The sequence below is a fragment of the Mustela nivalis genome (genome assembly GCF_964662115.1).
Source record: "Mustela nivalis genome assembly, chromosome: 17".
NCBI lineage: Eukaryota > Metazoa > Chordata > Mammalia > Carnivora > Mustelidae > Mustela > Mustela nivalis.
Genome location: NC_139036.1, coordinates 16,795,060 through 16,815,498, shown reverse-complemented (window position 1 = coordinate 16,815,498; position 20,439 = coordinate 16,795,060). Strand labels below are relative to the sequence as shown.

General features: G+C 45.7%; 1 protein-coding gene across 7 annotated transcripts in view; it reads left to right on the top strand.

Moving 5' to 3' along the window:
- The window catches only part of RAP1GAP2 (RAP1 GTPase activating protein 2), a 231,358-nt gene that overhangs the window by 151,436 nt on the left and 59,483 nt on the right, over window positions 1-20,439 (top strand). The gene's annotated exons all lie outside the window — the stretch shown is intronic.

The following is a 20,439-nucleotide window of genomic DNA, read 5'->3' as shown; positions in this document are numbered from 1 at the left end:
CTCATTGGCTCTGAGCCGGAATGCAGATGAACCAGAAGCAAGTGTGGCAGGGAACAGTCCTTCCTTTGTAGCATAGCCACTGCCCTCTCCTCAGTGTATCCTCTGGTGAGGGCACCAGAGCCTTACTCTGGGTACCTTTCCCCAGGCAGGGAGGCTGATTTTTGATCAGAATTTTAAGAGTTGGAAGGGACACTGTCACCCTTCTCTGCAGCCAGGGCTGACCCCTAGCACATGGCTCCTATGACTGTGTGCAGTGGCCCAGTCCACATCCTAGAACTCTGCCCTTCTTCCTCTATGACTTCCCCTATGACTTCCAGTGTCAATCCATTCCATGGACCCATGCCCAGGACTTTGCTGACCTCAATTGAGCTGTGCTCTCCTCCAGCCTCTGAGGGCATTTCCTGGCTTTTGTTCACCCATGGCTGTTGTTGGGTTCTCTGGAGCTCAAGCAGTAGCAGGATGGCGCGCTGGACTGGGGAGAGGAGATGGGCCATGCACCTCGTGGTGGGCTGGGGCAGAGTGGGGAAAGCAGAGATAAAATTGGCTCCTTGGGTGTGGCAGAGCAGGTGGTGGGGTACTTTTCATACTACCAACTAGAAGGCTGAGGGTCTTTGAGTTTTGCCCTCTACTAGACAGGTTGTATACACCACATCCTGTTCTAAAGCACCTTGCAAAGTGGGTCAGATCTCCCCATTTTACAGACAGGGAAACTAAGGCTCAGAGGCTGAGTGACCAGCTCACACAGCTTGTGAACAATAGAGCCACGAGTTAAAACCTTGTCCTCCGCCACTAAGGCTGGGGCTATTTCCACCATACCACACTGCCTTTTTTGGGGAGGGATTAAAAAAAAAGATTTATTCCTTTCCTTCTGAGCCAGGGACATTGCTTTCTGCCCAAAGCTGGAATGGGATTGAGGGTTGTGAATGGGTATTGAACCTAATGTGTTTATTAGTGTTGGAGAGAGACTCTGAGACCCAGGTGAGCCCTGGGCTGAGCTCCGGGATCTGGCTCTTTGCTCCTCCACGCTTGTGCTCCTGTTAATAGCACAGCACTCTGGAGGCGCCTGGGAGGCTCAGTTGTTAAGTGTCTACCTTCAGCTCAGGTCACGATCCCAGGGCCTTGGTATCGAGCCCTACATCGGGCTCCCTGCTCCACAGGAAGCCTGCTTCTCCCTCTCCCACTCCCCGTGCTGTGTTCCCTCTCTTGCTGTGTCTCTCTCTGTCAAATAATAAATAAATCTTGGAAAAAAAAAAAAATGCCCCAGCACTCTGGTGCCTCTGGGCCCTGAGCTGTTGAAGCCACATGTGTTTCTCCAAGCCATTTGCTTTATTTATTTTTAATTTTTCTTATGGGATAGCCATAGGTCATGAGGACTGCTCTCTTTTTTTAAAGCACATTAAAAATTTTTTTTCTTAAACCAAATAATACATGTAATGATTCTAAAAAAAAACCCCTAGGCTGTTCATGAAAGAAACCAGTTCACCGTGCCCGGCCCTCCTCCCATAAGCCCCACCTGGAAAGGAGCCACTTCTTAACTCTTGCCGATGTTTCTTCAGGCCTTTGGGTAGGATGATTTAGGATCTGGGAGGCCCATGAGAATGCCTTTAAAGATATAGGCCCCTGCTTACTTGCTTTAGCTTTGTTCTTATTCTCTTATATATTGGGCTTTCCAGCTCACAGATAGGAACATGGAGGCCCCAAGCACATGGGGTCCTGCCTTCCATCCCACCTCACAGGCCAGCAGCATGGAGAGCTCATGAAAGGACAGGACAGGAATGCTTCCTGCACCCCGACTTGCCTATGCCCCCAAGGGGGTCTCCTCTTACATCCTGCTGGCGTGGTGTCTCTCTCCTGGGGGGTACTCCTTGCCCCGGGCTCCCAGGAAAACAGCACTGGCACAGGAGGAGGTCAAAGGTCAGGGCCAGTCAATGTGGAATAACAGCTCCGGGCGGACACCCAAATCCTGCAGTTCCTTGTTTGATCTTAAGGAAGTTGTTCAACGTCAGCAGCAGCCCAGCAGCTGGGGTGGGAGCAGCAACAACTCCAGTGGTGCTCGGGGAGGCAGAGCCCCCTCCCCCCCGCTACCGACTTGCAGGGGAGGGCACTGGTGGAAGATGATGGATTTCTTAAAGAACATTCTGGTGAGTGTCCCCAGGCTGTGGGGGAATGCCCATCCAGGCCCTGCTGCCTGAGGGGGTGGGCAGGGGAGGAACCAGAGTCCCTTCTCTTGTTGCCTGGCAGGGAGCCCCTGGTGGCTCTTGGCCTACTCTAGGGCAGGGGAGCCACCTGTCATTGAGGGGAAGGAGGAACAAAGATCAGGGACAGTGGGGACCGTGTGTGTGTAGAAGAAATTATGGGAGGCCCTGACAAAGTTGGGGACCAGAGCCTTTCTTCCCTGGCCTGTAGAGCTGAAACAGGGTCCTGGCATGGAACTGGGCAGAACTCATCTCTGCATAACCCTGACAGCCTTCTTGGCACTGTACCAGAGCCAGAGGGGACCCACAGCTAGCCGCAGGCTGTGTTGCAAGTGGGGGTGCCCAGGCGAGGGAGGGAGGGAGGGGGAACTCTCTAGCTGGGCTGCTGCCTGGCTATGGACACTTAGAGCTGGCCAGGCCTGCCCTGGAGGTCCAGCCCTCTTTCCCCTTTGTGCCGTAGTGCTCTGAATGGCCCTGGCAGGGGCTATGTGTCCTGTCCCAGAGCCTCAGAGCTGTGCAGTTAGTGTGTACTTGGGAGTGGTGTATGTGTGTGTGTGTGTGTGTGTGTGTGTGTGTGTGTGTGTGTGTGTGTGATGTTCCTGGCTAGCCTTAGAGTCAAGGTCCTTTTCTGCCAAGCCAGATTGTTCTTGGAGGCTTAGTGATCCCCGAGTTCAGCTGTGCCAGGTTCTTTGTACCCTCCTAGGAAACATGGGAGGGCCTCCATTGACTGGGTGAGCTCGGGTCTGCTGAGCTTTTTGTTGCTCACAGACTGCCGTAGGCCAAGGTGGGCTGTGTTCTTTCCTTTCTTCCCCCTCCTTGGCTGTGTTACCCTTCTTTCTCTAGGGGAGCTGAGGGTGACTATTTAGGGATGAGTGTGGACAGTGTGGGACACTTCTTTGGGGGTGGGGATAGAGTCCCGCAAATCTTAGGCTATGCTGCCCTAAGACAGGGGTTGAGCCTAATGATCCTGTTACTAAATAAAATGGCCTCACACGTCCCCGGGCCTTGGTAGGGGTGTGGAGTGGTGTGTTGGAGGGTTTTAAGTTGGGTGCCAATGTCATTTGCTTTATCTTTCAGAAAGACAGTGTGGCAGTCATTTGGGGGAACTGACGAGGGAGGTGCTGGCGTGGAGGCAGCTGCCTGGTCCTGATGAGGGACAGTGAGAGTGGTGGAGGCAGGGCAGCTTCTGAGAAGCCTCCGGGCTTGGGATGTATTTTGGCAGTGGGCTTGCAGGATGGGGGGTGGGGAGTGAGGAATAAAGAATCCAGTGATGGTGACTCTGGGGTTTTGTCCTGAGCATCAGGAATGGGTGGAGGAAGGTTTTTGAGGAAAAAAAGGAGCATTCTTTGGGGCCTTGTGAAGTCTGAGACACCTGTCAGACATGTGTGAGATGTGGAGGTGGCAAACCCAGGTGGATCTGGACTTGAGTCTAGGCTCTGCCTTTTCTGCATGTGTTTACTCTGGGCGAGTTTCTTAACCACTCAGACCTTCCGAGGACAGACCCTCCACCCTCCCGCCTCCTCCTAAGACACCTTTGAGGCTTATATGGTGACATTTGTGAAGTGTCCGATTCAGTGCCTGGTACATCACAGGGGCCCAACAGAGGACACCTTGGGGCTTCCTAACACTTTGCTTCTGTCATCCCATTTTCCAGCTCAGGGACATTCATGAACTTGCTGCTGTCCAGGGCAGAGGGTGGAACTTAGGTCTTCTGGGCTGATTTGGCTCATAGATGTATTTTGTTTGGTCTGCATAGAGATTTCTAAAACTTTAAGTTGGCTATCAATGAATAAAAATTGTGACAGTTCATATACAAATTTGATTTCTGGCCTTTTTAAAAAAAAAGAATTTATTTATTTATTTAACAGAAAGAGCATGGGGGAGCAGCAGAGGGAGAGGGAGAAGCAGACACCCCACTGAGCAGGGAGCCCGATGAAGGGCTCGATCCCAGGACCCTGGGCTCATGACCTGAGCCAAAGGCAGATACTTAACTGACTGAGCCACCCAGGTGCCCCTGGCTTATATTAAAAGAGTTGAAAACTTTTGTGTACACTGAGCTTCCATTTCTGCTGGTAGCAGACACCAGCCAGCTGCCCCTTTCGGAAGGGCATGCATGCTGCGGCTCAGCAGTGGTTCACTCTGTTGGTGGGTGTTGAGATGAAATTTACAGAACATAAAGTTAATTATTTTAAAAGATTTTGTTTATTTATTTGACAGACAGAGATCCCAAGAAGGCAGAGAGGCAGGCAGAGAGAGAGGAGAGAGGAGGAAGCAGGCTGCTTGCAGAGCAGAGAGCCTGATGTGGGGCTCAATCCCAGGACCCTGGGATAATGACCTGAGCCGAAGGCAGAGGCTTTAACCAACTGAGCCACCCAGATGTCCCAAGTTAATCATTTTAAAGTGAACAATTCAGTGCATTTAGTCTGTTCACATTGTCGTGCAAGACCTACCTCCGTTTAGTTCTGCAGGATTTTCATTACCTCCAGATGAAACTCCCTTAAGCAGTTACTCTCCATTTCCCTTCCCTCCAGCTCCTTGAAAAAACTAGTCTGCTTTCTGTCGCTCCAGATTTATCGATTCTAGAGCTCTGGATATTTCAGAGATATGGAACCATAGACTGTGACCTTCTGTATCTGGCAGCTTTCACTTAGCATAAATGTTTCCGAGTTCATGTGTCAGTGCTTCGTTCCTTTTTGTGACTGAATGATATTCCGCTGTGTCGGGACACTACAGTGTGTTCATCCCTCTGTTGGTGGACACGGGGATTGTTTCCATTTTCTGGCAGGTATGACTAGTGCTGCTGTTGTTCACTATACAAGTGAACAACTTTTGTGTATAAGTATTTGTTGATTACCTGTTTTCGGTCCTTTTCAGGGGTAGAATTTCCGGGCCATATGGTAGCACACTATATTTAACTTTTTAAAAAAAGATTTTATGTATTTATTTGAGAGAGAGAGAAAGAGAACACAGGCAGGGGGAGGGGTGGAGTGAGAGGGAGAAGCAGGCTCTCTGCTCAGCAGAGAGCCTGAAGCAGGGCGTGATCCCAGGACCCTGAGACCTTGACCTGAGCTAAAAGCAGACATTTAACTGACTGAACCACCCAGGCGCCCCTACATTTAACTTTTTTGAGGAATCATCAAATTGTTTTCTATAGTGGCTACACCACTTTACATTCCTTCCAGCAGTGCATGAGCTTTCCCGTTTCTCTTCATGCTGTCCAGCACTGGTTATTTTCTATATATATGTTTTTCATTATAACCAGACAAGTAGGGGTGAAGTGGTATCTCACCGTGGTTTTGATCTGCATTTCCCAGTGATTAATGATGTTGAGCATCTTGTGATTATTGTCCACTTGTATATCCTCTTTGGAGAAATGTTTGTTCAAGTCCTTTGCCCACTTATAAATTGGGTTGTTTGCCCTTTTGTTATGAGTTTTTTTTTTTTTAAGATTTTATTTATTTATTTGATAGAGAGAGAGAGAGATCACAAGCAAGCAGAGAAGCAGGCAGAGAGAGAGGGGAAAGCAGGCTCCCTGTTGAGCAGAGAGCCTGATGCGAGGCTCGATGCCAGGACCCTGAGATCATGACCTGAGCTGAAGGTGGAGGCTTAACCCACTGAGCCACCCAGTTGCCCAAGTTATGAGTTTTTTTTTTTAAATATATTCTGGATACTAGGCTCTTATTAGATGCATGATTTGCAAATATTTTCTCCCATTCTGTTGATTTCTTTTGATTTCTGTGGTACTATCCAGTGAAGAACAAAAGGTTTTAATTTTGATGAAGGCCAATTTATCTCTGTTTTCTTAATTAACAAAAATAGTGTCATATCTAATAATCCATTGCCAAATCTAAGGTCATGAATATTTTCCCCTATGTTTTCTTCTTCTTTTTTTCTTCTTTTTTTATTTTTAAATTTTTTTTATTTTTTATTTTTATTTTTTTTATTTTATTAATTTTTTTAAAGATTTTATTTATTTATTTGACAGAGAGAAATCACAAGTAGGCAGAGAGGCAGGCAGAGAGAGAGAGAGGAGGAAGCAGGCTCCCTGCTGAGCAGAGAGCCCGATGCGGGACTCGATCCCAGGACCCTGAGATCATGACCTGAGCCGAAGGCAGCGGCTTAACCACTGAGCCACCCAGGCGCCCATCTTCTTCTTTTTTTCTTAAAGATTTTATTTATTTAGAGCATGAGAGGTGGGAGGGTCAGAGAAAGAAGCAGACTCCCTGCTCAGCAGGGGGCCTGACGCAGGACTTGATCCTGGGATACCAGGATCATGACCTGAGCCAAAGGCTGTTGCTTAAGCAACTGAGCCACCCAGGCATTGCACCCCACCCCCCTTGGTTTCTTTTAAGAGTTTTACAGTTCTAGCTTTTAGGTTTAGATTGTTGCTTTATTTTGAGTTAACTTTTGTTTATGGTATAAAGTGTAGGAGTCCAACTTCATTCTTTTGCAGTGGGTATCCTGTGTTTCCAGTACCATTTGTTGAAAAGACCATTCTATCCCCAATGAGTGGTCATGGCATCCTTGTCCAAAGTCAGTTGGCCGTAAATGTATGGGTTTCTGTCTGGACTCTCAATTCTATTCCATTGCTCTATGTGGCTATCTTATGTCAGTGCCACACTGCTTCAATCACTATAGTTTTGAGATTGGGAAGTGTGGGTTCTTTTTCAAGAGTGTTTGGTTGATGGTCATCAAGAAAAATGGAAAAAGGACCCAAATAAATAAAATTAGAAATGAGAGAGGAGAAATAACAATTAACACCACAGAAATAGAATTATAAGAGCATACTTTAAAAATTATGTGTTGGGGGGCCTGGGTAGTTCAGTTGGTTAAGCCTCCAATTTTTTTTTTTTTTTTTTTTTTTTTTAAGCCTCCAATTTTTGGTTTCTGCTTAGGTCATGATATGAGGCTCGTGAGATCAAGCCCTGCATTGGGCTTCATATTCACAATGGAGTCTGCTTCTCCCTCTCTTCCTGTGCTCCCCGACCCACCCTCTCTCTGTCTCTCTGTCTTTCTCTCTCTCTCTCTATAGAATGAGTATGAGTGTGGGTCATGATAGAGGGAGAGAGAGAAGCAGACTCCCCACGAGTTGGGAGCCCGATATGAGGCTTGATTCCAGGACTCTGGGATCAGGACCTGAGCCAAAGGCAGACACTTAACCAACTGAGCCACCCAAGAGCCCCTAAATAAACAAAATATTGGCAAAAATTATATGCCAGTAAACTGGACAACCTAGAAGAAATGCATAAATTCCTAGAAGCATACAGTCTTCCAAAACTAAAGCAGGAAGAAATGGAGAATCTGAACAGACCAATCACAAGTAATGAAATTGAAGCAGTAATCAAAAAACTCCCTAAAAATAAAAGTCCAGGACCAGATGGATTTACTGGTGAATTTCACCAGACATTGAAAGAAGAGTTAGTACCTATTCTCCTCAAACTATTTCGAAAAATAGAAGAGGAAGGAAAGCTTCCAAATATATTCTAGGAGGCCAGCATTATCCTGATACCAAAACCAGCCAAAAACACCACAAGAAAGCTATAGGCCAGTATCCCTGATGAACATAGATACGGAAATCCTTAACAAAATATTAGCAAACGGCATATGATAATACATTAAAAAGAGCATTCACCACAATCAAGTGGGATTTATTCTGAAGATGCAAGGATAGATAAGTATTTGCAAATCAATGTGATATCCCACAAAGAGACGGGATAAAAATCATATAGTCATTTCAGTAAAGGAAGAGAAAAACATTTGGCAAAATTCAACATCCATTCATGATAAACTCTTGAAAGTGGGTTTAGAAGGAATATACCTCAACATGATAAAGAAATATGAAAAATCCACAGCTGACATCACACTCAGTGGTGAAAAACCAAGAGCTTTTCCTCTGCAATCAGGAATAAGGCAAGGATGTCCACTCTTGACAGTTTTATTCAACACAGTTATGGAAGTCCTGGCCATAGCAATCAGATAAGAAAAAGAAATAAGAGGCATCCAAACTGTTAAAGAAGTTAAACTGTCACTATTTGCAGATGACATGGTATTATGCATAGAAAATCCTAAAGAATTGGGACATCTGGGTGGCCCAGTGAGTTAAGCGTCTGCCTTTGGCTCAGGTTATGATCCCAGGGTTCTGGGGACGCCTGGGTGGCTCGGTTGGTTAAGCAGCTGCCTTCGGCTCGGGTCATGAGCCCAGCGTCCTGGGATCGAGTCCCACATCGGGCTCCTTGCTCAGCGGGGAGCCTGCTTCTCCCTCTGCCTCTGCCTGCCTCTCTGTCTGCCTGTGCTCACTCTCTTCCCCTCTCTCTCTCTGATAAAAAAAAAAAAAAATTTATGATCCCAGGGTCCTGGGATTGAGCCCCACATTGGGCTCCCTGCTCAGCAGAGAGCCTGCTTGTCCCTCTACCTCTGCCTGTGGCTCTGTCTACTTGTGTTCTCTCTCTATCTCTATCAAATAAATAAATAAAATCTAAAAAAATCACTGTTGTATACCTGAAACTAATGTGACATTGGTGTGTCAGCTATATTCAGATTAAAGAAAGAATGTTTTGGCTGAATATTTTCCCTTGAGTGTCCAAATCAGCTTTAGGATCAGCTTTTCAATTTCTACAAAGAATCCAGCTGGGATTCTAATAGGGGTTTGGGTAGTATTGCCATCTGAAGAATACTGCATCTGTCAGCCCACCAACAAAGGATGTCATACTATTTATTTAGGTCTTCTTTAATTTTTTTCATTACTGTTTTGTACTTTTCAGAGTCTAAGTGTTTTACCTCCTTGGTTAAATTATACTAGGTTTTTAAAAATGCTATTGCAAATGGGATGGTTTTCTTAATTTTCTTTTTAGATTTTTTATTGTTCATATATAAAAACAACTGATATTTGTTTGTTGATCTTATAATTGGCAGCTTTACTGATGTCCTTTATTTGCTTTAGTAGTGTGTGTGTGTGTATGTTCTTTGGGTTTTCCTTTTTCTTTTCTCTTTAAAAAATATTTTATTTATTTATTAGAGAGAGAGTGAGACGGAGTGTGCAGGCAGGGGAGGGGCAGAGGGGATAGAAAGGGAGAGACAGAATCCCAAGCTGACTCCACACTGAGCACAGGGCCCAGCGTGGAGCTCCATCTTATGACCCTGAGATCATGACCTGAGCTGAAATTGAGAGTCAGATGCTTAACCAACTGAATCCCCAAGGAAGCCCTGCGTTTTTCTATGTGGGATCATGTCATCTTGAAACATATATAGTTTTATTTCTTCTTTCCCAATTTGGATGCCTGATATTTCTTTCTCTTGTCCAATTGCTTTGGCTAAAGATTTCATCACCTTGGGTAGTAGTGGTGGGAGTGGGTGTCCTTATTTGGTTCCTGGTCTTATGGATACTGTTTCAGTGTCATTGAGAATGAATTGGGTTAAAAAAAAAAGGCCTTTACCATATTGAGGAAGTTCCTTTCTATTTTTATTTTTCTAAGTGTTTTTATTATCGGATTTCGTCAAGTGCCTTTTCTGAATTAGTTGAGATGATCATGTGGGATTTTCCCCTCTTTATTCTATTAATACAATATATTGCATTGATTTTCTTTCTTTTTTTTTTTAAGATTTTATTTATTTATTTGACAGAGAGAAATCACAAGTAGACGGAGAGGCAGGCAGAGAGAGAGAGAGAGGGAAGCAGGCTCCCTACTGAGCAGAGAGCCCGATGCGGGACTCGATCCCAGGACCCTGAGATCATGACCTGAGCCGAAGGCAGCGGCTTAACCCACTGAGCCACCCAGGCGCCCTATTGCATTGATTTTCTAATGTTGAACCAACTTTGTATTCCTGGGATAAATCCTACCTGGTCATGGCTTATGGCATGGTGTTCACTTTGGTTTGCCTGTATTTTGTTGAGGATTTTCGCATCTATATCCATCAGGGATATTGGTCTATAGTTCCTTTCCCTTGTAGTTTCTTTGTATGGTTTTGATAGGGCTGGCCTTGTAGGATGAGTTGGGAAGTGTTCCCTTCTATATTCTGGAAGAGTTTATGAAGGACTGGTGGTAATTTTTACTGAAGCACTTGGCAGAATTTACCATGATGCCTTCTGATCTTGGACTTAGCTTTGTTGGGAGGCTTTTGATTATTGAATCAATCTCTTTACTTGTTGCTTCACTCTTATGTTACTTGCGTGGTATCTGTAGTCATTTGCATTTTCGAATTCTATTGGAGACTTAAATGGAATTCTGTTTAATTTTAAGATGTCCTCTAAGAACCCAGTCATCTCCCCCCGCCCTTTTTTAAAAGATTTTGTTTATTTGAGAGAGAGTGAGCATGAAAGGGGCAAGGGGCAGAGGGAGAAGCCGGCTCCTTGATGAGCAGAGGGCCTGATGTGGGACTTGATCCTGGGACTCCAGGATCATGACCTGAGCCGAAGGCAGTTGCTTAACCAACTGAGCCACCCAGGTGCCCCTTCCCATTATTTTTGGCACTGTTCCGTCTCTACTCTGGCCAGGTTGGTCCCTTTTACATACCACCTGCATTAAATATGATTAATTTCACAGGTTAGTGAAGTTCTCAGCGTGGTCCCTAGACCAGGAGTGTCAGTATCACCTGGGAACTTGTTAGGAATGGAGATTCTCTGGCTCAGCATTAGAAACTCAGAGTGGGGTTGGGGGGTGGCTACAAACCCAGTTTTCAACAAGCCATCCAGGTGGTTCTGTTGAGTCATCATTGCCAGAGAAAATCAGGAGTGCTGTAGGCTCCTGGCCCAAGCTGACATAGTTGAAGCAGTGCCTGCAGATGCTAGCTCCAGAGGGATGGGGTCCAGTGTGAACTGGTGGCATTGGTGACCAAAGAAGAGAAAGGGAGCAAGAAGGAAGGATGGGAGAGGCGTGGAAGGAGGCTTGCTTGGAACAGGCCCTGTACTGGGATGCAACTTATTGGAGGCCCCTGTTGGGGATGGGGTTTGCTCTCCCCGGGGAGGTGTGTAGTGTGTGGCTGAAGACAATGCTTACCAGGAGGAACACTGGCTGGGTGCAGCCCAGACTCTCAGGCCCGAGACAGCCTCCCTTCCTGCTTCATTCTCAGCTTGCTTGGCAGAGAGATCAGTCCGTCATTCAGCAGATACTTCTTGAACATCTACTACATGCCAGGCAATTCTAGGCCCAAAGACAGAGCAGTGAGCAAAATAAATAGCCTGCCTGTGAGGACCTTTTGTTCTAAGGCACTACTCTCTGCCTTCTCGTGGGGAGCAGCCCCAGTGTTTTCCACCGGCCTTGGGAGCTAGCCTGGTGGCCATCTGACCCCCTCATCCTTCCTATGCCATGGGTGAGGGGCCCCTGAGCCAGCAGCAGAGTTAGTGCCGTGAGGCTTGTGCTGTGGTTAGGCAGCCGTGGGACACATTCATCTAGCTCCCTGTGATGTGTGTGCTCTGGGTTCTTAGCTCTCCCAGCTTTCAAAAAAAATCTTTTCCCAGAACTGTCCAGAAAGCCTTTTCTTTTGCAGTGCCTTCTTTGCCTGCGGGACAAGAAGCTCGCTCTGGTTTCTTCCTCAGCTGGCACTGCCCAGCCCACATCTCCATCCCATTTTCCTGGGGCTGTTGTAGGGTGGAAAATATCTTCTCCTCCATCCTTGTCTTGTTTTCATGTGTCTTGTTGCTGTTGACATGACTCTGCCCCTTTGCATTCTAGATTCCCATCAGCAGGGGTTAGGAGACAGCTGCTACCATGCAGGAACGTGCTCTGGGTTGGGTGCCGTGCTGGGCTCTGCAGACGGGCTCAGGTTACCCCAGCCACAGCCCCACTCCAAGGCGCAGATGCTCAGGCAACACTGTCCTGTGCTGGGAGCGGTGGGGGTGCAGTATCTCCTGGGCAGGGGCGATAGAAAGGCTGTTCATATGTAAACACACCCCAACTCCAGGAGGGGAGGAGAGGAGCTTCAGACCTGATGGGTCGCAGATGGGTGGTAGTGGGTGTCCCTCTCCAAACAGGGTCAGGGAAGAGGAGGAGGGAGAGGGAACATGCTGGTGGCAGGTCTCCCAAGCGGAGATGGAACAAGAAGGAAAAAGCAGGTGGCTGATTGTCTGCAGGGAAAGGCCGAATCTGTGTGCACAGCTGCTGAGGGCCAGAGGGAGGTAGGACACAGGGTGCTGAGATGGGAGGCAGTGGCTCTCCTCCCCTTGCACACGCCGTGTTCCTTCGTGGTTGCTGCTTCATTGCCTGCGTGGGGGGCTGGTGCCGGAGCGAACGAGTAGGGCCACCAAGAGCATTTCTCGAGGCTGGCCTTGCAGGTCCCGTTCACTTCTGCTCCTGCTGCCTTGGCCCTCCTCCTGGGTTCTACCCGCAAGGACTGGCTTTGCCCTTCTGAAGGAAGACCAGATGGTTTCTATATCGGGAGGTGGAGAGGACGGCGTTGAACCCAAACAAAACCCTGGGGCCCAGCCTGTGATTTCCTTGGCTGGGCGCTGGCTCTCGGTGATTATCTGACGGCCTACTTGACTGGCTGCTGAAGTGCGGCCCGAGGGGAAGCGCCGGCTGTGGCTCCGATCTGGATGGCAATGGTGGTTGCTAATAATAAATTGGACAGCTGAGCGGATGCTGCTGTCGATGAGGAGGCTGCGTTACATTTCTCTGTGAAAACCCAATGCCTGGCTTCCTGACAGAGGGGGATTCCCTTCCTGAGAGTAGGACTTCATTCGGGCTTGAAGGGCCTATGGGACAGTGGGGGTGAGTCAGTGAGCATTTATTGCATGCCTTCTGTGTGCCCTTGGCTGTGTGACACAATCTTCGGGGGGGTGTGGACAAGGATAGGTCTAAATGGCTGGAGTTGCTGTTCTGGGCTGGCCTGAGTCACCCTGCTTCTGGGTGGAAAAAGAGACTTGCTCTTTGCCAAAGTTGGAACTGTCCCATCGGAAAGTTCAGTGAGTCACTGAGAAGTGGGGCCGTCACAGCTGAGGCCAAGTTGCCACTGTTCTTTGCTCCTGGATGCTGTCCACCCAGGAGTCATCCGCCCCTTGAGTTATTCAGGCCTGAGGCTGGATCTCCGCCCTTTCAGCTCCCCACCTGTGCCCCAGCATCTTCATGTAGGAAACACAACCCCACCTTTTTTTTTTTTTTAAAGATTTTATTTATTTGTCAGAGAGAGAGAGAGTGCGCACAAGTAAGCAGAGCGGCAGACAGAGGGAGAGGGAGAAGCAGGCTCCCCGCTGAGTAAGGTGCCTGATGCGGGACTCAATCCCAGGACCCTGGGATTATGACCTGAGCTAAAGGCAGCCACTTAACCAACCGAGCCACCCAGGCATCCTTAAAAACCCATTTTTAACAGTAACTTAAATACACTGCCTCTGGGAAGACTGTCAAGAAAAAGATAAGAAAAGCTGTCTTCTCAATCAGGAACACCCCTAAAGTTTTCAGACCATCTCCCAACAGGACAAAGCTCACTTGCAGAATGAGCTTTCTAACAGTAAATAGCAACTACCAGAAGGCACTGAGTGCTGGCTGTGAACCATGCCCTGGCCAGTACTTCTCAAGTCCACGTTCTTACTGTCTCCTTCTGTGGCCCCTGAAAGGCAGGGCTGATTCTGCCTTCAGGTGAGGGAGTGAAGATAGTGTGGGTATCGTGTCTCATGCTACACGGGGGTGGGGGGGTGGGTGGTGGGTGGCAGTGGGCTGACTACTTCCCAAACCTGGCTTTGACCACTGGATTCTGTTGCCTCCTGTGTCCTTCCACAGGACATGAGTGTCTGTAGCTCTCTGCACCTTGCAGGTTAAGCCTGAATTCCTGGCGTGTGGAGTCTCTCAGGCCTAGACCCCAGGCCCCCTCTCCAGTGTCATCTTCAGGATGTTGACTCAGAGGCGTGTCTGCCAGGTTGATCCACTCACTCTTCGTTGAGCACTTATGATGCTTCTCCATCTTTCCACCTGTGTCCCCCTTCCATTCAAAGTGATTTCTGTTTATCCTTTAAGGTCTAGTGAGATCCCATTTCTTGCAAGAAGCCTTCCTTGGTGTGGTGGTATTAAAATGTGTTTACACATTTTTTGGTACTTCTCGGGAGGTGGAACACGATTCCCCTCTCCTTGTGTGTGGGCTGCCTGTGAACACTGGCTTCTAATGAAGAGGACAGAGGGGGATATGACAGTGTGCAGTTTCACAGACGAGGTCATTAAAGGTACTATAGCTTTGTCCCTTGGCTCATTCACTCTGGGGAGGGGGTGACATTTTGAGGACATTCCAGCAGCCTATGGAGAGGTCCATGTGCTGAGGAATGGGGCCTTGTGAGTGTACCTCATTGGAAGAAGACACCCCAGTCCCAGTCAAGTCTTCAGATGATGCAGCTCCTGATCCCATCCTGACAGCAACCACTTGAGAAGTTCTGAGCTAGAACCATACAACTGAGCCACCTCTGAATTCCTGAACCAAGAGAATTTCGAGTCACTAAGTTTTGGAGTCATTTGTTACACAGCAATAGAGAAATAATACACTTGCCCTTCCAGCTAGAAGTGCTTCAGGCCTCCTCTGAACACTGGGGCACTGGGCAGCTGTACTGTAGCCCTGGCAGATCAAGTGCGCTGAAAATTGGGGCCTTGCCTACAACTTCCAGTGTCTGGCCCATGTTTTGCAGGTGCTTAGTCATTTGGGGTTAACATTAAATAGTACAAAGGCATTGTCTAAGAACACAGATTTTTTTTTTTTTTTTCATACAAAGGATTTTTTAACTGGCAGTTTGCATGGATAACAGAGAGTAAGCTGATATGGGGGTAATTCAGGAGGGCCCCAGGCTGTAATCCACACAGCCAAGGTTAGACCTGGAGGTGAACTGGCCTGAATCCAGGGGCGTTCTTGGGTACCAAAGTCAGCGTCATTGTGTCCCTGAACACCCTGTGATGAAGATGGGGGAAGGGCCCAGAGCAGGCATTGAGAGAAGCAAAGAACACAATGCCAGAGCTTACACTTAAGAGTTGAAAAAAAATTTTTTTTTTGAAGATTTTATTTATTTATTTGATGGAGTGGGGAGAGCACAGAGGAGAGTGAGAGGGAGAAGCAGTCATGCTGCTGAGAGGGGAGTTTGATTCAGAGCTCAATCCCAGGACCCTGGAATCAAGATCTGAGCTGAAGGCAGATGCTTACCTGACTGAGCCACCTGGAACCCCTATGTGTTGAAGTCTTAAAAACTATTGCTGGGTAACCTATTACTCCAAAAATAATTTATAGTTGCTACATAAAATGTGAAAAACACTGAAAAGCAAAAAGGAAAAAAAAATTATCCTTAACCTATAACTTATTTTGGCATTTATCCTTCAGGTTATTTTTTTTCTGGATGAGGGATGTGTGTATTCACATGCAGACCTATACATTTGTATCTATACTTATATACACATATATATTCTGTATCTGTATATCAACATCCATGAATATTACATAGGAAATACACACACAAACATGATTTTTATATTTAATTAAAAAAATGGGATTGCCTAAACTCCATTTTTCTCACAGTCCATTTCGAATCTTTGTTTTTGTATAATTAGCATAGATCTCCTCTTACAGTATTTTTTGTAGGGGCATCATCTCATGCATTATTTATTCTTTGCCTCACTGGTGGGTACTTCGGCTGTTTCTACTTTTTTTTTCCTTAAAGATTATATTTATTTGAGAGGGGGAGAGACAGAGAGAGAGAGAGAGAGACAGAGACAGAGGAATGGAGAGAGAGAGAGAACATGTGGGTGTGAGCCCACATGCAGGGGGAGGAGCAGAGGAAGAGGGAGAAGCAGACTCCTTGCTGAGAAGAAAGCCCTGAGAAGACAAACGCTTAATCAATTTAACCAACTGAGCCCGCCAGGTGCCCCTGGCTCTTCCTACTTTCTTGCCTGTAAACAATGTCACAACAAGTATCATTGTATAGTTGCCCAAATAGAGTGGGTTTATTGGACCAAAATACATGAACATTTTTTTTGGGAAAGATTTTATTTATTTGTCAGAGAGAGAGAGAGAGATTGAGAATGAGAGACCAAGAGCACAAGCAGGGAGAGTGACAGGCAGAGGAAGAAGCAGACTCCCCACTGAGCAGGGAGCCCAATGTGGGGCTTGCTCCCAGGACCCTGGGATCATGACCTGAGCTGGAGACAGATGCTTAACCGACTAAGTCACCCAGGTGTCTCATACATGAACATTTTAAAAGCTGTGGATAGAGACCACCAAATTGCCCTTCAGAAAGATTGTATCCCGTGCAGACTTAACCTACATAGTCCCTGTATCCTTAATACCATATCCTTGCCAACCAAATTTTCTTTTTAATCTCAGGCAATCTGACAGATAAAAGATGTTGCTTTATTATTATAATTTCTTTAATAACTAGGGAGGTTAGACATGTGCTGTGTCTTTTCTGCTCATTTAATTTTTCTCCTTTAGCAAATTGTTCACATCTTTTGCACATTTTGTGGTTTCCCTTACAAAATGTATTTATTTGAAATTTGGTTATGTGAGTTCTGTAGGTCTGTGTGATTGTGAAGTAAGCTGTATGTAAAGCATCGCTCCCCTTTACTTTTCCTACTCCCTCTTCTCGATATACAGATAGGCAACCTTTGGTTTTGTTTTTATAAAAATGGTATCATATTGTGTGTATTCTCCAATTTGCTCTCCCTACCCCCTTAATGTATCTTGGAGAGTGTCTCATGGAAGCAGTAACTCTGTTGCCTTCTTTTGAATGGCCGCCTAGTTTGTTTGAAACAGATTTATAGAGATACAATTTTTGTACCAAGGTCACCAATTTAAAATGTATAATTCAAGGATTTTTTTTTTTTTGGTATGGTCACAGAATTGTGCAACCATCACAGTAATTGAATGTAGAACATTTTCATCATCTCTAAAGGAAACGCTTGTACACCTGAAACTATGATAATATTGTATGTTAACTGTACTGGTATTAAAATGAAAAACAAAAACAAAAACAAGAAACCCTATACCCTTTAGCCATCATTCTCCACATCTCCCATTTCCTTTAGTTCTAGGCAACCACAGAGCTACTTTCTGTCTCTATACATTTGCCTTTTCTGAACATTTCCTACAGAATGAATCATAATAGGTGGCCTCTTGTGTTCTGGCTTTTCACACTGTTTTCGAGTTTACCTGTGTTTTGTGTAGCATGAATAAACACATCATTCTTTTTTTTAATGGCTGAATACTGTTCCACTGTGTGGATATGCCAGAATTTGTTAGCTCATGAGTTGATGGCTGTTCAGGTGGTTTCTACTTTTTGGATATTATGAATATGGCTGCTATGAATGTTGGTGTGTGAGTTTTCCTGGTGGCCATGTGTTTTCATTTCTCTTGGGTTACATACCTCAGAGTGGAATTCCTGGGTCAAATGGTGGCTCAATGGTGAACTTTTTGAGGACCCACCAAATTTATTTCCACAGTGGGTGCCCCATTTTGCATTCTCACTAGCGGTGTGTGAGGCCTCCAATTTCTCCACATTCTTGCCAACACTTGCTCTTATTTCTGTTTGGTTACGGCCAGTCTCATGCCTGGAAAGTGTTTCTCAGTGTGGTTTTGGCTGACGTTTCCCAATGACTAATGATGTTGAGCACCTTTGCATGAGCTTATTGTCCACTTATATATCTTCTTTGGAAAAATGCCTATTCAAATCCCTTGCTCAGTTTTACATTTTGGAGGCACCTGTGTGGCTCAGTTGGTAAGCCTCCAGTTCTTGGTTTCGGCTCAGGTCTTGATCTTGGGGTCCTGGGATCCACCGCCATGTTGGGCTCTGCTCAGCTTGGAGTCTGCTCCCTCTCTCTTTGCCTCTGCCCCAGCCCCACTTGTGCACACACTCACTCTCTAAAATAAAAAAAAATCTTAAAATTATTTTTATTACTGAGTTGTAAGAAACCTTTATTCTAGATGCAAGTCCCTTATTAGATAGATGATTTGCAAAATATTTTCTTCTATTCTGTGAGATTGTCTTTTTGCTTACTTGACAGTGTCCATCGAAGCACAGTAGTTTTTAGTTTTGGTGAAGTCTAATTTATTGTGGTTTTTTTTTTTTTTTTTTTTTTTGCTGATGGTCCTTATACATTGGGTGTTCTCTAAGAATCCATTGCCAAATGCAACATCATAAAGACTTACTCCTGTGTTTTCTTCTAAGAGTTTTAAAATTTTAGCTCTTACAGTTAGGTTGTTTACTGAACTCATTTATTTTATTAGTTTCAATAGTTTTCTTAGTGAATTCCTTAGTATTTTCTTTTAAAAAAATTTAGTTAATTAATTAATTTAGAGATTGCAGGTAGGGGGTGGGGACAGGGAGAGAATCTCAAGCAGACACTGTGCTGAGATCACACAGGAGATCCTTGATCTCCTGACCCTGAGATCATGATCTGAGCCAAAATCAAGAGTCACTGACTGAGCCAACCAGGCGCCCCTTTAGTATTTTCTATATACATGATCATGTCATCTGTGAATGGAGATAGTTTTGCTTCTTTCTTTCCAGTTTGAAGCCTTTTATAATAGTTTTTTTTTTCTTTTTCTTTTTCCTTACTGTTCTGGCTGGAACATCTAGCACAGTGATAAATAGAAATGATGACAGTGGTTAGTTCTATTCCTTATTTTGTGGACAAAGTATCTAGTTTTCCATTATTTTTTTAAAAAAAGATTTTATTTATTAATTTGGCAGAAAGAGAGATCACAAGTAGGCAGAGAGGCAGGCAGAGAGAGAGGAAAGCAGGCTCCCCGCTGAGCAGAGAGCCCAATGCGGGGCTCAATCGCAGGATCCTGAGATCATGACCTGAGCTGAAGGCAGAGGCTTAACCCACTGAGCCACCCAGGCAGCCCTAGTTTTCCATTATTAAGAATATTATTACGTGTGGTTTTTTGTAGCTGCCCTTTTTCATGTTGAGGGACTTCCTGTCTATCTAGTTTTTTATCCCCCCCCCCCCCCCCCCCGATTTCTAATCAAGAAAGGGTTTGGAGTTTTGTCAGATGCTTTCTTTATGTCTGTTGAAGTGACAATATGGTTTTTGTTTTTATTCTATTTGTCTGGTGTATTATAGGCATGGATTTTTGGATAAACCAACTTTACTGTAATAAATCTCACCAGGTCACAATGTGTAATTCTTTTTATACATTGTTGAATTTGGTTTGGGGTGTTTTTGAGTATTTTTGTGTCTATATTCATAAGCTATGTAGGTCTGTAGTTTTCTTATGATGTCTTTGGTTTTGTTGTTGGGGTAATGCTAGCCTCCTATAATAAGTTGGGAAGTGTTCCCTCTCCTATTTTAAGATTTAAAAAAATATATATTTTATTTATTTATTTGACAGAGAGAGAGATCGCAGGTAGGCAGAGAGGCAGGCAGAGAGAGAGGAGGAAGCGGGCTCTCTGCTGAGCAGAGAGCCCGATGATGTGATGCAGGGCTTGTTCCCAGGACCCTGAGATCATGACCTGAGCCAAAGGCAGAGGCTTAACCCATTGAGCCACCCAGGCACTCCTGGAGTTTCTGAGGAACTAGTATTAATTCTTCTTTAATGGCAGAATTCACAGCTGAAGCCATCTGGACCTGGGCTTTTCCTTGTGTAGCTTCTTGATTACTAATTCAGTTTCTTTATTTATTATAGATCTTTTTAGATTTTCCATTTCTTAGAGTCAGTGTTGGTAGTTTGTGTGTTGCTAAAATTGTCCATTTCATCCAAGCCATTTAATTTAATGGGACCCATTTGTTCATACTATCCGAATGTAGCTCACTGTAACGAAACTCTGCTGCAGGGGATGTCCATCCTTGTGCTCACATGGAGCGTGCTTATTAGCACAGATCCCTAGAAGCGGAATCACTGGGTCAGATGTCTGCGTGTTGATTGTTGATTGTCTCTGCCCTTTTGTCCTCTTCCTGCTCATCTTTCTAGCCCTATTGATTTGTATAAATTCTTTCTGTCTAGGAATCTTGGTCTCCTGGAGACTGGAGTTGGTAAGGGTGCACAGAGCCAATGGGAAGGATAGGTTCAGGAGTCGTATGTTTCTTGGCTGCTTCTGGTCAAGGATGCTTGATGTGGGGGCCTGAAGCTTGTCTTCCACACTGTACATTCCCACAGGGGGTTTCCAGACTCTGGGGCCCAAACTGCTGGGGGTCAGAGACTGTTGCCTCCAAAAGCCCAACTGTGGCCTGAGGGGAGCTCATTTGAAGCCAGGAGACTCCACAAAGATCCTTCCCATGGTGGCTTTCTCTGGGAATTCTGTGGGCAGGGGTCTCCAGGTAATTCTGGCCCATTGCTGACTGCAGAGGAA